This window comes from Pleurodeles waltl, chromosome 4_1, assembly GCF_031143425.1.
Source record: "Pleurodeles waltl isolate 20211129_DDA chromosome 4_1, aPleWal1.hap1.20221129, whole genome shotgun sequence".
Classification (NCBI taxonomy): Eukaryota; Metazoa; Chordata; class Amphibia; order Caudata; family Salamandridae; genus Pleurodeles; species Pleurodeles waltl.
The window spans coordinates 41,417,337-41,434,258 of NC_090442.1; the positions used below are offsets into that span (position 1 = coordinate 41,417,337).

Sequence of the window (16,922 nt, forward strand, 5' to 3'; positions counted from 1 at the left end):
CCGTTAATCCTCCTTTCTTCTTTTATTGAATACTCTGTTTTATGCTGCAATGGTATTTTTGGATTATTTGAAAAGAGAATGAAACTGCTTTGACAGTAGTTCAGACTTCCCATTTCTTGATTTGCTAATTTGCTCCCTGAATTAGCTTATACAAGTGACATGAACAAGGCCTTGACCTAAGCACGTACCTGAAAGCCTGTCACCACCTCTAGAAATAAAATTCACAGCAGCTCAAACATTCATTTTGAAAGAGAATATTTCAAGTGAGTCCAAGTTTAATTTCAATAAAGAAAGCTGTATAAAATGACAAGCTGCATATTTGGGTAACCAGCATGACTCTTTTCAGTGAAGAAGTGGAATGGTTCTGTTGCAATATACTATCACCCTGGCAAGCTGCTACGAGGAAGAGTAAACAATATGATTAGGTTTCAGCAAAAAGGTATTAGTTCAGGGTGTGCACCTCAGATAGACTTTAACTTACACACCCTGGTCTGTGACAGTAGTGCCCTATCCATTGCGGCATTGAGGGTTATCTGCAAGACAGAGTTCCAAAATCATCCTTTCATCTCAGTTCATGGCCACATACAGTATTTCTGCAGTCATTCGTTTCACTTTTCTGTCTTTAATTAAACTGACCATTTTAAACCTCCGGCACCCACCACTTCAATCTTACCGTTTTTGTGCAATCATAGGGCCTTGGAACTTTTGGCAAGTGGACAGAAGCAGTCAGAGAACCACATCACAATACATACTCCTTTGACTGATACCTTTCTCAATAAACTGCTCTTGGAAAAAGACGTTAACCGGTCCTTGCTCTCAGACAGACACAGAAAGCCTATCACCACCTCTACGAACATATTTCAATCAAACCAATATATATCATTCAACAATTATACCTCTGTATCAATATAACTACAACTCGAGACAGAAAGGAATTTAAAAAACAATCTGCCCATTTGAATAACCAGCATAGTTTTAAGGACGTACAAATTGGAATATGACAATTTCAGAGTTCCTCATTCATAAGAAGTCTGTGAGATAGTATCTCAGAAAGATCTCAAGTTTATAGCAAAAATGGTTGTAAGGGTGATTTTTACCACACAATTGCAACTAGGTGCCTCAATCTGCAAGAGACCAGTCCTTGACAGATTACACAACTGGGTCAACAGCAAAGGCAGCAATTGTGTCAATCCTTTATGATTCTTCTCTAGTACTATACTTTTTCTGAGGGACAATTTGCATTATTCCTGGAGAAAATCATAGAGCTTCTATCCATGCATAGTTTCTGCTTTCTGCACGCACACACTCCCTGCACTGAATCTACCCACAGTTCTGTTCAGAATGATTGTGCCATGTCATATTGTTGTATACGTATTGCATATCCAAGGCATTTATGAAGAGGTACTTTGGTATGGCAGAAAGACAGAAAAGTAGCAATGCTGAAGGCATAACGTGACTGATTGTGCAGTTTGCATTGGGCTTTCTTAATGAGTGAGAGTGAAAGGAGTATTGTAAGAGTGTGTTTCCAGTTTGTATGTAAAGATAAGTTGGGTGCTGTGAGAAAAAGACTCAACCATGAAGGGACTCGAACCCTTAATCTTCAGATCCGAAGTCAGACGCCTTATCCATTAGGCCACATGGTCACTGACTGCAATATGTTAGGGTGTTTAGGGTTAGGTGGTATGAATGGATGTGGAACATATCAATTACAGGTGCGCAGGACAGGATCCCATACCGTTCTTCATCTTCTTTCCATCAAAGGAGTTTTTTCAAATAATATCTAGATAATTTCCAAAGTTTCATATCTTATGCTGTGCTTTTTTGCCGTTAATCCTCCTTTCTTCTTTTATTGAATACTCTGTTTTATGCTGCAATGGTATTTTTGGATTATTTGAAAAGAGAATGAAACTGCTTTGACAGTAGTTCAGACTTCCCATTTCTTGACTTGCTAATTTGCTCCCTGAATTAGCTTATACAAGTGACATGAACAGGGCCTTGACCTAAGCACGTACCTGAAAGCCTGTCACCACCTCTAGAAATAAAATTCACAGCAGCTCAAACATTCATTTTGAAAGAGAATATTTCAAGTGAGTCCAAGTTTAATTTCAATAAAGAAAGCTGTATAAAATGACAAGCTGCATATTTGGGTAACCAGCATGACTCTTTTCAGTGAAGAAGTGGAATGGTTCTGTTGCAATATACTATCACCCTGGCAAGCTGCTACGAGGAAGAGTAAACAATATGATTAGGTTTCAGCAAAAAGGTATTAGTTCAGGGTGTGCACCTCAGATAGACTTAAACTTACACACCCTGGTCTGTGAGAGTAGTGCCCTATCCATTGCGGCATTGAGGGTAATCTGCAAGACAGAGTTCCAAAATCATCCTTTCATCTCAGTTCATGGCCACATACAGTATTTCTGCAGTCATTCGTTTCACTTTTCTGTCTTTAATTAAACTGACCATTTTAAACCTCCGGCACCCACCACTTCAATCTTACAGTTTTTGTGCTATCATAGGGCCATGGAACTTTTGGCAAGTGGACAGAAGCAGTCAGAGAACCACATCACAATACATACTCATTTGCCTGATACCTTTCACAACAAACTGCTCTTGGAAAAAGACGTTAACCGGTCCTTGCTCTCAGACAGACACAGAAAGCCTATCACCACCTCTATGAACATATTTCAATCAAACCAATATATATCATTCAACAATTATGCCTCTGTATCAATATAACTACAACTAGAGACAGAAAGGAATTTAAAAAACAATCTGCCCATTTGAATAACCAGCATAGTTTTAAGGACGTACAAATTGGAATGTGACAATTTCAGAGTTCCTCATTCATAAGAAGTCTGTGAGATAGTATCTCAGAAAGATCTCAAGTTTATAGCAAAAATGGTTGTAAGGGTGATTTTTACCACACAATTGCAACTAGGTGCCTCAATCTGCAAGAGACCAGTCCTTGACAGATTACACAACTGGGGCAACAGCAAAGGCAGCAATTGTGTCAATCCTTTTATTCTTCTCTAGTACTATACTTTTTCTGAGGGACAATTTGCATTATTCCTGGAGAAAATCATAGAGCTCCTACCCATGCATAGTTTCTGCTTTCTGCACGCACACACTCCCTGCACTGAATCTACCCACAGTTCTGTTCAGAATGATTGTGCCATGTCATATTGTTGTATACGTATTGCATATCCATGGCATTTATGAAGAGGTACTTTGGTATGGCAGAAAGACAGAAAAGTAGCAATGCTGAAGGCATAACGTGACTGATTGTGCAGTTTGCATTGGGCTTTCTTAATGAGTGAGAGTGAAAGGAGTATTGTAAGAGTGTGTTTCCAGTTTGTATGTAAAGATAAGTTGGGTGCTGTGAGAAAAAGACTCAACCATGAAGGGACTCGAACCCTCAATCTTCTGATCCGAAGTCAGACGCCTTATCCATTAGGCCACATGGTGACTGACTACAACATGTTTGGGTGTTTAGGGTTAGGTGGTATGAATGGATGTGGAACATATCAATTACAGGTGCGCAGGACAGGATCCCATACCGTTCTTCATCTTCTTTCCATCAAAGGAGTTTTTTCAAACAATATCTAGATAATTTCCAAAGTTTCATATCTAATGCTGTGCTTTTTTGCCGTTAATCCTCCTTTCTTCTTTTATTGAATACTCTGTTTTATGCTGCAATGGTATTTTTGGATTATTTGAAAAGAGAATGAAACTGCTTTGACAGTAGTTCAGACTTCCCATTTCTTGACTTGCTAATTTGCTCCCTGAATTAGCTTATACAAGTGACATGAACAGGGCCTTGACCTAAGCACGTACCTGAAAGCCTGTCACCACCTCTAGAAATAAAAGTCACAGCAGCTCAAACATTCATTTTCAAAGAGAATATTTCAAGTGAGTCCAAGTTTAATTTCAATAAAGAAAGCTGTATAAAATGACAAGCTGCATATTTGGGTAACCAGCATGACTCTTTTCAGTGAAGAAGTGGAATGGTTCTGTTGCAATATACTATCACCCTGGCAAGCTGCTACGAGGAAGAGTAAACAATATGATTAGGTTTCAGCAAAAATGTATTAGTTCAGGGTGTGCACCTCAGATAGACTTAAACTTACACACCCTGGTCTGTGAGAGTAGTGCCCTATCCATTGCGGCATTGAGGGTAATCTGCAAGACAGAGTTCCAAAATCATCCTTTCATCTCAGTTCATGGACACATACAGTATTTCTGCAGTCATTCGTTTCACTTTTCTGTCTTTAATTAAACTGACCATTTTAAACCTCCGGCACCCACCACTTCAATCTTACAGTTTTTGTGCTATCATAGGGCCATGGAACTTTTGGCAAGTGGACAGAAGCAGTCAGAGAACCACATCACAATACATACTCATTTGCCTGATACCTTTCACAACAAACTGCTCTTGGAAAAAGACGTTAACCGGTCCTTGCTCTCAGACAGACAAAGAAAGCCTATCACCACCTCTATGAACATATTTCAATCAAACCAATATATATCATTCAACAATTATGCCTCTGTATCAATATAACTACAACTAGAGACAGAAAGGAATTTAAAAAACAATCTGCCCATTTGAATAACCAGCATAGTTTTAAGGACGTACAAATTGGAATGTGACAATTTCAGAGTTCCTCATTCATAAGAAGTCTGTGAGATAGTATCTCAGAAAGATCTCAAGTTTATAGCAAAAATGGTTGTAAGGGTGATTTTTACCACACATATGCAACTAGGTGCCTCAATCTGCAAGAGACCAGTCCTTGACAGATTACACAACTGGGGCAGCAGCAAAGGCAGCAATTGTGTCAATCCTTTATGATTCTTCTCTAGTACTATACTTTTTCTGAGGGACAATTTGCATTATTCCTGGAGAAAATCATACAGTTTCTACGCATGCATAGTTTCTGCTTTCTCCACGCACACACTCCCTGCACTGCATCTACCCACAGTTCTGTTAAGAATGATTGTGCCGTGTCATATTGTTGCATACGTATTGCATATCCGTGGCATTTATGAAGAGGTACTTTGGTATGGCAGAAAGACAGAAAAGTAGCAATGCTGAAGGCATAACGTGACTGATTGTGCAGTTTGTATTGGGCTTTCTTAATGAGTGAGAGTGAAAGGAGTATTGTAAGAGTGTGCCTCCAGTTTGTATGTAAAGATAAGTTGGGTGCTGTGAGAAAAAGACTCAATGACGAAGGGATTTGAACCCTCAGTCTTCTGATCCGAAGTCAGATGCCTTAACCATTAGGCCACATGGTCACTGACTGCAATATGTTTGGGGGTTTAGGGTTAGGTGTATGATTGGATGTGGACCATATCAATTACAGGTGCGCAGGAGAGGATCCTATAACGTTCTTCATCTTCTTTCCATCAAAGGAGTTTTTTCAAACAATATCTAGATAATTTCCAAAGTTTCATATCTTATGATGTGCTTTTTTCCCGTTAATCCTCCTTTCTTCTTTTATTGAATACTCTGTTTTATGCTGCAATGGTATTTTTGGATTATTTGAAAAGAGAATGAAACTGCTTTGACAGTAGTTCAGACTTCCCATTTCTTGACTTCCTAATTTGCTCCCTGAATTAGCTTATACAAGTGACATGAACAGGGCCTTGACCTAAGCACGTACCTGAAAGCCTGTCACCACCTCTAGAAATAAAATTCACAGCAGCTCAAAACATTCATTTTGAAAGAGAATATTTCAAGTGAGTCCAAGTTTAATTTCAATAAAGAAAGCTGTATAAAATGACACGATGCACATTTGGGTAACCAGCATGACTCTTTTCAGTGAAGAAGTGGAATGGTTCTGTTGCAATATACTATCACCCTGGCAAGCTGCTACAAGGAAGAGTAAACAATGTGATTAGGTTTCATTAAAAATGTATTAGTTCAGGGTGTGCACCTCAGATAGACTTAAACTTACACAATCTGGTCTGTGAGAGTAGTGCCCTCTCCATTGCGGCATTGAGGGTAATCTGCATACAGAGTTCCAAAATCATCCTTTCATCTCAGTTCATGGCCACATACAGTATTTCTGCAGTCATTCATTTCACTTTTCTGTCTTTAATTAAACTGACCATTTTAAACCTCCGGCACCCACCACTTCAATCTTACAGTTTTTGTGCCATCATAGGGCCTTGGAACTTTTGGCAAGTGGACAGAAGCAATCAGAGAACCACATCACAATACATACTCCTTTGCCTGATACCTTTCACAACAAACTGCTCTTGGAAAAAGACGTTAACCGGTCCTTGCTCTCAGACAGACACAGAAAGCCTATCACCACCTCTACGAACATATTTCAATCAAACCAATATATATCATTCAACAATTATGCCTCTGTATCAATATAACTACAACTCGAGACAGAAAGGAATTTAAAAAACAATCTGCCCATTTGAATAACCAGCAGAGTTTTAAGGACGTACAAATTGGAATGTGAGAATTTCAGAGTTCCTCATTCATAAGAAGTCTGTGAGATAGTATCTCAGAAAGATCTCAAGTTTATAGCAAAAATGGTTGTAAGGGTGATTTTTACCACACATATGCAACTAGGTGCCTCAATCTGCAAGAGACCAGTCCTTGACAGATTACACAACTGGGGCAGCAGCAAAGGCAGCAATTGTGTCAATCCTTTATGATTCTTCTCTAGTACTATACTTTTTCTGAGGGACAATTTGCATTATTCCTGGAGAAAATCATACAGTTTCTACGCATGCATAGTTTCTGCTTTCTCCACGCACACACTCCCTGCACTGCATCTACCCACAGTTCTGTTAAGAATGATTGTGCCGTGTCATATTGTTGCATACGTATTGCATATCCGTGGCATTTATGAAGAGGTACTTTGGTATTTCAGAAAGACAGAAAAGTAGCAATGCTGAAGGCATAACGTGACTGATTGTGCAGTTTGTATTGGGCTTTCTTAATGAGTGAGAGTGAAAGGAGTATTGTAAGAGTGTGCCTCCAGTTTGTATGTAAAGATAAGTTGGGTGCTGTGAGAAAAAGACTCAATGACGAAGGGATTTGAACCCTCAGTCTTCTGATCCGAAGTCAGATGCCTTAACCATTAGGCCACATGGTCACTGACTGCAATATGTTTGGGGGTTTAGGGTTAGGTGTATGATTGGATGTGGACCATATCAATTACAGGTGCGCAGGAGAGGATCCTATAACGTTCTTCATCTTCTTTCCATCAAAGGAGTTTTTTCAAACAATATCTAGATAATTTCCAAAGTTTCATATCTTATGATGTGCTTTTTTCCCGTTAATCCTCCTTTCTTCTTTTATTGAATACTCTGTTTTATGCTGCAATGGTATTTTTGGATTATTTGAAAAGAGAATGAAACTGCTTTGACAGTAGTTCAGACTTCCCATTTCTTGACTTCCTAATTTGCTCCCTGAATTAGCTTATACAAGTGACATGAACAGGGCCTTGACCTAAGCACGTACCTGAAAGCCTGTCACCACCTCTAGAAATAAAATTCACAGCAGCTCAAAACATTCATTTTGAAAGAGAATATTTCAAGTGAGTCCAAGTTTAATTTCAATAAAGAAAGCTGTATAAAATGACACGATGCACATTTGGGTAACCAGCATGACTCTTTTCAGTGAAGAAGTGGAATGGTTCTGTTGCAATATACTATCACCCTGGCAAGCTGCTACAAGGAAGAGTAAACAATGTGATTAGGTTTCATTAAAAATGTATTAGTTCAGGGTGTGCACCTCAGATAGACTTAAACTTACACAATCTGGTCTGTGAGAGTAGTGCCCTCTCCATTGCGGCATTGAGGGTAATCTGCATACAGAGTTCCAAAATCATCCTTTCATCTCAGTTCATGGCCACATACAGTATTTCTGCAGTCATTCATTTCACTTTTCTGTCTTTAATTAAACTGACCATTTTAAACCTCCGGCACCCACCACTTCAATCTTACAGTTTTTGTGCCATCATAGGGCCTTGGAACTTTTGGCAAGTGGACAGAAGCAATCAGAGAACCACATCACAATACATACTCCTTTGCCTGATACCTTTCACAACAAACTGCTCTTGGAAAAAGACGTTAACCGGTCCTTGCTCTCAGACAGACACAGAAAGCCTATCACCACCTCTACGAACATATTTCAATCAAACCAATATATATCATTCAACAATTATGCCTCTGTATCAATATAACTACAACTCGAGACAGAAAGGAATTTAAAAAACAATCTGCCCATTTGAATAACCAGCAGAGTTTTAAGGACGTACAAATTGGAATGTGAGAATTTCAGAGTTCCTCATTCATAAGAAGTCTGTGAGATAGTATCTCAGAAAGATCTCAAGTTTATAGCAAAAATGGCTGTAAGGGTGATTTTTACCACACAATTGCAACTAGGTGCCTCAATCTGCAAGAGACCAGTCCTTGACAGATTACACAACTGGGGCATCAGCAAAGGCAGCAATTGTGTCAATCCTTTATAATTCTTCTCTAGTACTATACTTTTTCTGAGGGACAATTTGCATTATTCCTGGAGAAAATCATAGAGCCTCTACCCATGCATAGTTTCTGCTTTCTGCACGCACACACTCCCTGCACTGAATCTACCCACAGTTCTGTTCAGAATGATTGTGCCATGTCATATTGTTTTATACGTATTGCATATCCGTGGCATTTATGAAGAGGTACTTTGGTATGGCAGAAAGACAGAAAAGTAGCAATGCTGAAGGCATAACGTGACTGATTGTGCAGTTTGCATTGGGCTTTCTTAATGAGTGAGAGTGAAAGGAGTATTGTAAGAGTGTATTTCCAGTTTGTATGTAAAGATAAGTTGGGTGCTGTGAGAAAAAGACTCAACCATGAAGGGACTCGAACCCACAATCTTCTGATCCAAAGTCAGACGCCTTATCCATTAGGCCACATGGTCACTGACTGCTATATGTTTGGGTGTTTAGGGTTAGGTGGTATGAATGGATGTGGAACATATCAATTACAGGGGCGCAGGACAGGATCCCATACCGTTCTTCATCTTCTTTCCATCAAAGGACTTTTTTCAAACAATATCTAGATAATTTCCAAAGTTTCATATCTTATGATGTGCTTTTTTGCCGTTAATCCTCCTTTCTTTTTTTATTGAATACTCTGTTTTATGCTGCAATGGTATTTTTGGATTATTTGAAAAGAGAATGAAACTGCTTTGACAGTAGTTCAGACTTCCCATTTCTTGACTTGCTAATTTGCTTCCTGAATTAGTTTATACAAGTGACATGAACAGGGCCTTGACCTAAGCACGTACCTGAAAGCCTATCACCACCTCTAGAAATAAAATTCACAGCAGCTCAAAACATTCATTTTGAAAGAGAATATTTCAAGTGAGTCCAAGTTTAATTTCATTAAAGAAAGCTGTATAAAATGACACGCTGCACATTTGGGTAACCAGCATGACACTTTTCAGTGAAGAAGTGGAATGGTTCTGTTGCAATATACTATCACCCTGGCAAGCTGCTACGAGGAAGAGTAAACAATATGATTAGGTTTCAGCAAAAATGTATTAGTTCAGGGTGTGCACCTCAGATAGACTTAGGGGCATATTTATATTCTGTTTGCGCCGAATTTGCGTCGTTTTTTTCGACGCAAATTTGACGCAAAACTAACTCCATATTTATACTTTGGCGTTAGACGCGTCTAGCGCCAAAGTTCATGGAGTTAGCGTCATTTTTTGGCGTGAACACCTCCCTTGCGTTAATGATCTGCAAGGGAGGCGTTCCCGTCTTAAAAAATGACTCCGAGGCATGTGCGTGGTATTTATACTCCCGGGCAAAAATGACGCCCGGGAGTGGGCGGGGCAAAAAACCCCGCATTTGCGCCTCTTTTTAACGCCTGGGTCAGGGCAGGCGTTAAGGGACCTGTGGGCTCAGAATGAGCCCAGAGGTGCCCTCCCCTGCCCCCAGGGACACCCCCTGCCACCCTTGCCCACCCTAGGAGGACACCCAAGGATGGAGGGACCCATCCCAGGGAATAAAAGGTAAGTTGGGGTAAGTATTTTTTTTAATTTTCTCTTTTGGCATAGGGGGGCCTGATTTGTGCCCCCCTACATGCCACTATGCCCAATGACCATGCCCAGGGGACATAAGTCCCCTGGGCATGGCCATTGGGCAAGGGGGCATGACTCCTGTCTTTGCTAAGACAGGAGTCATGTTGATGGGGGATGGGCGTCGAAAGAAAATGGCGCAAATCGGGTTAAGACTATTTTTTTGCCTCGACCTGACTTGCCCCATTTTTTAGACGCCCATACGCCATTTTCCCCTACGCCGGCGCTGCCTGGTGTACGTGTTTTTTTTTCGCGCACACCAGGCAGCGCCGGTCGGCTAACGCCGGCTAACGCCATTCTATAAATACGGCGCCCGCATGGTGCTTCAGAATGGCGTTAGCCGGCGCTAATTTTTTTGACGCTAAACTGCGTTAGCGCAGATTAGCGTCAAAAAGTATAAATACGGGCCTTAAACTTACACACCCTGGTCTGTGAGAGTAGTGCCCTATCCATTGCGGCATTGAGGGTAATCTGCAAGACAGAGTTCCAAAATCATCCTTTCATCTCAGTTCATGGCCACATACAGTATTTCTGCAGTCATTCGTTTCACTTTTCTGTCTTTAATTAAACTGACCATTTTAAACCTCCGGCACCCACCACTTCAATCTTACCGTTTTTGTGCCATCATAGGGCCTTGGAACTTTTGGCAAGTGGACAGAAGCAGTCAGAGAACCACATCACAATACATACTCCTTTGCCTGATACCTTTCACAACAAACTGCTCTTGAAAAAAGACGTTAACCGGTCCTTGCTCTCAGACAGACACAGAAAGCCTATCACCACCTCTACGAACATATTTCAATCAAACCAATATATATAATTCAACAATTATGCCTCTGTATCAATATAACTACAACTCGAGACAGAAAGGAATTTAAAAAACAATCTGCCCATTTGAATAACCAGCATAGTTTTAAGGACGTACAAATTGAAATGTGACAATTTCAGAGTTCCTCATTCATAAGAAGTCTGTGAGATAGTATCTCAGAAAGATCTCAAGTTTATAGCAAAAATGGTTGTAAGGGTGATTTTTACCACACAATTGCAACTAGGTGCCTCAACCTGCAAGAGACCAGTCCTTGACAGATTACACAACTGGGGCAACAGCAAAGGCACCAATTGTGTCAATCCTTTATGATTCTTCTCTAGTACTATACTTTTTCTGAGGGACAATTTGCATTATTCCTGGAGAAAATCATAGAGCTTCTACCCATGCATAGTTTCTGCTTTCTGCACGCACACACTCCCTGCACTGAATCTACCCACAGTTCTGTTCAGAATGATTGTGCCATGTCATATTGTTGTATACGTATTGCATATCTGTGGCATTTATGAAGAGGTACTTTGGTATGGCAGAAAGACAGAAAAGTAGCAATGCTGAAGGCATAACGTGACTGATTGTGCAGTTTGTATTGGGCTTTCTTAATGAGTGAGAGTGAAAGGAGTATTGTAAGAGTATGCCTCCAGTTTGTATGTAAAGATAAGTTGGGTGCTGTGAGAAAAAGACTCAACCATGAAGGGACTCGAATCCTCAATCTGCCGATCAGAAATCAAACACCTTATCCATTAGGCCACATGGTCACTAACTAATATGTTTGGGTGTTTAGGGTTAGGTGGTATGAATCGATGTGGAACATATCAATTACAGGTGCGCAGGACAGGATCCCATACCGTTCTTCATCTTCTTTCCATCAAAGGAGTTTTTTCAAACAATATCTAGATAATTTCTAAAGTTTCATATCTTATGCTGTGCTTTTTTGCCGTTAATCCTCCTTTCTTCTTTTATTGAATACTCTGTTTTATGCTGCAATGGTATTTTTGGATTATTTGAAAAGAGAATGAAACTGCTTTGACAGTAGTTCAGACTTCCCATTTCTTGACTTGCTAATTTTCTCCCTGAATTAGCTTATACAAGTGACATGAACAGGTCCTTGACCTAAGCACGTACCTGAAAGCCTGTCACCACCTCTAGAAATAAAATTCACAGCAGCTCAAAACATTCATTTTGAAAGAGAATATTTCAAGTGAGTCCAAGTTTAATTTCAATAAAGAAAGCTGTATAAAATGACACGCTGCACATTTGGGTAACCAGCATGACTCTTTTCAGTGAAGAAGTGGAATGGTTCTGTTGCAATATACTATCACCCTGGGAAGCTGCTACGAGGAAGAGTAAACAATATGATTAGGTTTCAGCAAAAATGTATTAGTTCAGGGTATGCACCTCAGATAGACTTAAACTTACACACCCTGGTCTGTGAGAGTAGTACCCTATCCATTGCAGCATTGAGGGTAATCTGCAAGACAGAGTTCCAAAATCATCCTTTCATCTCAGTTCATGGCCACATACAGTATTTCTGCAGTCATTCGTTTCACTTTTCTGTCTTTAATTAAACTGACCATTTTAAACCTCCGGCACCCACCACTTCAATCTTAAAGTTTTTCTGCTATCATAGGGCCTTGGAACTTTTGGCAAGTGGACAGAAGCAGTCAGAGAACCACATCACAATGCATACTCCTTTGCCTGATACCTTTCACAACAAACTGCTCTTGGAAAAAGACGTTAACCGGTCCTTGCTCTCAGACAGACACAGAAAGCCTATCACCACCTCTACGAACATATTTCAATCAAACCAATATATATCATTCAACAATTATGCCTCTGTATCAATATAACTACAACTCGAGACAGAAAGGAATTTAAAAAACAATCTGCCCATTTGAATAACCAGCAGAGTTTTAAGAACGTACAAATTGGAATGTGACAATTTCAGAGGTCCTCATCCATAAGAAGTCTGTGAGATAGTATCTCAGAAAGATCTCAAGTGTATAGCAAAAATGGTTGTAAGGGTGATTTTTACCACACAATTGCAACTAGGTGCCTCAATCTGCAAGAGACCTGTCCTTGACAGATTACACAACTGGGGCAACAGCAAAGGCAGCAATTGTGTCAATCCTTTATGATTCTTCTCTAGTACTATACTTTTTCTGAGGGACAATTTGCATTATTCCTGGAGAAAATCATAGAGCTTCTACCTATGCATAGTTTCTGCTTTCTGCACGCACACACTCCCTGCACTGAATCTTCCCACAGTTCTGTTCGGAATGATTGTGCCATGTCATATTGTTTTATACGTATTGCATATCCGTGGCATTTATGAAGAGGTACTTTGGTATGGCAGAAAGACAGAAAAGTAGGAATGCTGAAGGAATAACGTGACTGATTGTGCAGTTTGCATTGGGCTTTCTTAATGAGTGAGAGTGAAAGGAGTATTGTAAGAGTGTATTTCCAGTTTGTATGTAAAGATAAGTTGGGTGCTGTGAGAAAAAGACTCAACCATGAAGGGACTCAAACCCTCAATCTTCTGATCCAATGTCAGACGCCTTATCCATTAGGCCACATGGTCACTGACTGCAATATGTTTGGGTGTTTAGGGTTAGGTGGTATGAATGGATGTGGAACATATCAATTACAGGTGTGCAGGACAGGATCCCATACCGTTCTTCATCTTCTTTCCATCAAAGGAGTTTTTTCAAACAATATCTAGATAATTTCCAAAGTTTCATATCTTATGCTGTGCTTTTTTGCCGTTAATCCTCCTTTCTTCTTTTATTGAGTACTCTGTTTTATGCTGCAATGGTATTTTTGGATTATTTGAAAAGAGAATGAAACTGCTTTGACAGTAGTTCAGACTTCCCATTTCTTGACTTGCTAATTTGCTCCCTGAATTAGCTTATTCAAGTGACATGAACAGGGCCTTGACCTAAGCACGTACCTGAAAGCCTGTCACCACCTCTAGAAATACAATTCACAGCAGCTCAAAACATTCATTTTGAAAGAGAATATTTCAAGTGAGTCCAAGTTTAATTTCAATAAAGAAAGCTGTATAAAATGACACGCTGCACATTTGGGTAACCAGCATGACTCTTTTCAGTGAAGAAGTGGAATGGTTCTTTTGCAATATTCTATCACCCTGGTAAGCTGCTACGAGGAAGAGTAAACAATATGATTAGGTTTCAGCAATAAAGTATTAGTTCAGGGTGTGCACCTCAGATAGACTTAAACTTACACACCCTGGTCTGTGAGAGTAGTGCCCTATCCATTGCGGCATTGAGGGTAATCTGCAAGACAGAGTTCCAAAATCATCCTTTCATCTCAGTTCATGGCCACATACAGTATTTCCGTAGTCATTCGTTTCACTTTTCTGTCTTTAATTAAACTGACCATTTTAAACCTCCACCACCCACCACTTCAATGTTACAGTTTTTATGTTATAATATTGCCTTGGAACTTTTGGCAAGTGGACAGAAGCAATCAGAGAACCACATGACAATACATACTCCTTTGCCTGATACCTTTCACAACAAACTGCTCTTGGAAAAAGACGTCAACCGGTCCTTGCTCTCAGACAGACACAGAAAGCCTATCACCACCTCTACTAACATACTTCAACCAAACCAATATATATCATTCAAACAATTATGCCTCTGTATCAATATAGCTACAACTCGAGGCAGAAAGGAATTTACAAAACAATCTGCCCATTTGAATAACCAGCATGGTTTTAAGGACGTACAAATTGGAATGTGACAATTTCAGAGTTCCTCATTCATAAGAAGTCTGTGAGATAGTATCTCAGAAAGATCTCAAGTTTATAGGAAAAATGGCTGTAAGGGTAATTTTTACCACACAATTGCAACTAGGTGCCTCAATCTGCAAGAGACCAGTCCTTGACAGATTACACAACTGGGGCAACAGCAAAGGAAGCAATTGTGTCAATCCTTTATGGTTCTTCTCTAGTACTATACTTTTTCTGAGGGACAATTTGCATTATTCCTGGAGAAAATCATAGAGCTTCTGCGCATCCATAGTTTCTGCTTTCTGCACGCACACACACACTCCTTGCACTGCATCTACCCACAGTTCTGTTCAGAATGATTGTGCCATGTCATATTGTTGCATACGTATTGCATATCCGTGGAATTTATGAAGAGGTACTTTGGTATGACAGAAAGACAGAAAAGCAGCAATGCTGAAGGCATAATTTGACTGATTGTGCAGTTTGCATTGGGCTTCATTAATGAGTGAGAGTGAAACGAGTATTGTAAGAGTGTGCCTCCAGTTTGTATGAAAAGATAAGTTGGGTGCTGTGAGAAAAAGACTCAACCAAGAAGGGATTCAAACCCTCAATCTTCTGATTCGAAGTCAGACACCTTATCCATTAGGCCACATGGTCACTGACTGTAGTATTTTTGGGTGTTTAGGGTTAGGTGGTATGAATGGATTTGGAACATATCAATTACAGTTGCGCAGGTCAGGATCCCATACCGTTCTTCATCTTCTTTCCATCAAAGGAGTTTTTTCAAACAATATCTTGATAATTTCCAAAGTTTCATATCTTATAAAGTGCTTTTTTGCCGTTAATCCTACTTTCTTCTTTTATTTAATACTCTCTTTCATGCTGCAATGGGATTTTTGGATTATTTGAAAAGAGAATGAAACTGCTTTGACAGTAGTTCTGAGTTCCCAGTTCTTGACTTGCTAATTTGCTCCCTGAATTAGCTTATACAAGTGACATGAACAGGGCCTTGACCTAAGCACGTACCTGAAGGCCTGTCACCACCTCTAGAAATAAAATTCACAGCAGCTCAAAACAATCATTTTGAAAGAGAATATTTTAAGTGAGTCCATGTTTAATTTCAATAAAGAAAGCTGTATAAAATGACACGCTGCACATTTGGGTAACCAGCATGACTCTTTTCAGTGAAGAAGTGGAATGGTTCTGTTGCAATATACTATCACCCTGGCAAGCTGTTACGAGGAAGAGTAAACAATATGATTAGGTTTCAGCAAAAATTTATTAGTTCAGGGTGTGCACCTCAGATAGACTTAAACTTACACACCCTGGTCTGTGAGAGTAGTGCCCTATCCATTGCAGCATTGAGAGTAATCTGCAAGACTGAGTTCCAAAATCATCCTTTCATCTCAGTTCATGGCCACATACAGTATTTCTGCAGTCATTCGTTTCACTTTTCTGTCTTTAACTAAACTGACCATTTTAAACCTCCACCACCCACCACTTCAAAGTTACTGTTTTTATGTTATAATAGGGCCTTGGAACTTTTGGCAAGTGGACAGAAGCAATCAGAGAACCACATGACAATTCATACTCCTTTGCCTGATACCTTTCACAACAAACTGCTCTTGGAAAAAGACGTTAACCGGTCCTTGCTCTCAGACAGACTCAGAAAGACTATCACCACCTCTAACATACTTCAACCAAACCAATATATATCATTCAAACAGTTATGCCTCTGTATCAATATAGCTGCAACTCGAGACAGAAAGGAATTTACAAATCAATCTGCCCTTTTGAATAACCAGCATGGTTTTAAGGACGTACAAATTGGAATGTGACAATTTCAGAGTTCCTCATTCATAAGAAGTCTGTGAGATAGTATCTCAGAAAGATCTCAAGTTTATAGAAAAAATGGTTGTAAGGTTGATTTGTACCACACAATTGCAACTAGGTGCCTCAATCTGCAAGAGACCAGTCCTTGACAGATTACACAACTGTGGCAACAGCAAAGGCAGCAATTGTGTCCAATCCTTTATGATTCTTGTTAGACTTTTCATCCTTGGCGCGGTCTCCCTTAACTTTTTGCCTCTGTTCCCCAGGTTGTTGATGTGTGCTGGACTCTGATTTTACTGTTTTTGTTACTCTGGGCACTTTACCGCTGCTAACCAGTGCTAAAGTGCAAGGGCTCCTGTTTAAAATATGTACGTAATTGGTTCTCCATGATTGGCATATTTGTTTTACTGTTA

General features: G+C 39.8%; 4 non-coding genes across 4 annotated transcripts; all 4 read right to left on the bottom strand.

The window, feature by feature from the left end:
* Positions 1 to 1,570: 1,570 nt before the first annotated feature.
* On the bottom strand, positions 1,571 to 1,643 carry TRNAR-UCG (transfer RNA arginine (anticodon UCG)). Its single transcript has one exon. It is a non-coding gene; the product is annotated as a tRNA-Arg (tRNA).
* Positions 1,644 to 3,391: 1,748 nt separating this feature from the next.
* Positions 3,392 to 3,465, bottom strand: TRNAR-UCG (transfer RNA arginine (anticodon UCG)). The gene has a single exon. It is a non-coding gene; the product is annotated as a tRNA-Arg (tRNA).
* Positions 3,466 to 8,862: 5,397 nt separating this feature from the next.
* TRNAQ-UUG (transfer RNA glutamine (anticodon UUG)) lies at positions 8,863 to 8,935 on the bottom strand. The gene has a single exon. It is a non-coding gene; the product is annotated as a tRNA-Gln (tRNA).
* Positions 8,936 to 15,260: 6,325 nt separating this feature from the next.
* TRNAR-UCG (transfer RNA arginine (anticodon UCG)) lies at positions 15,261 to 15,333 on the bottom strand. Its single transcript has one exon. It is a non-coding gene; the product is annotated as a tRNA-Arg (tRNA).
* Positions 15,334 to 16,922: the final 1,589 nt, after the last annotated feature.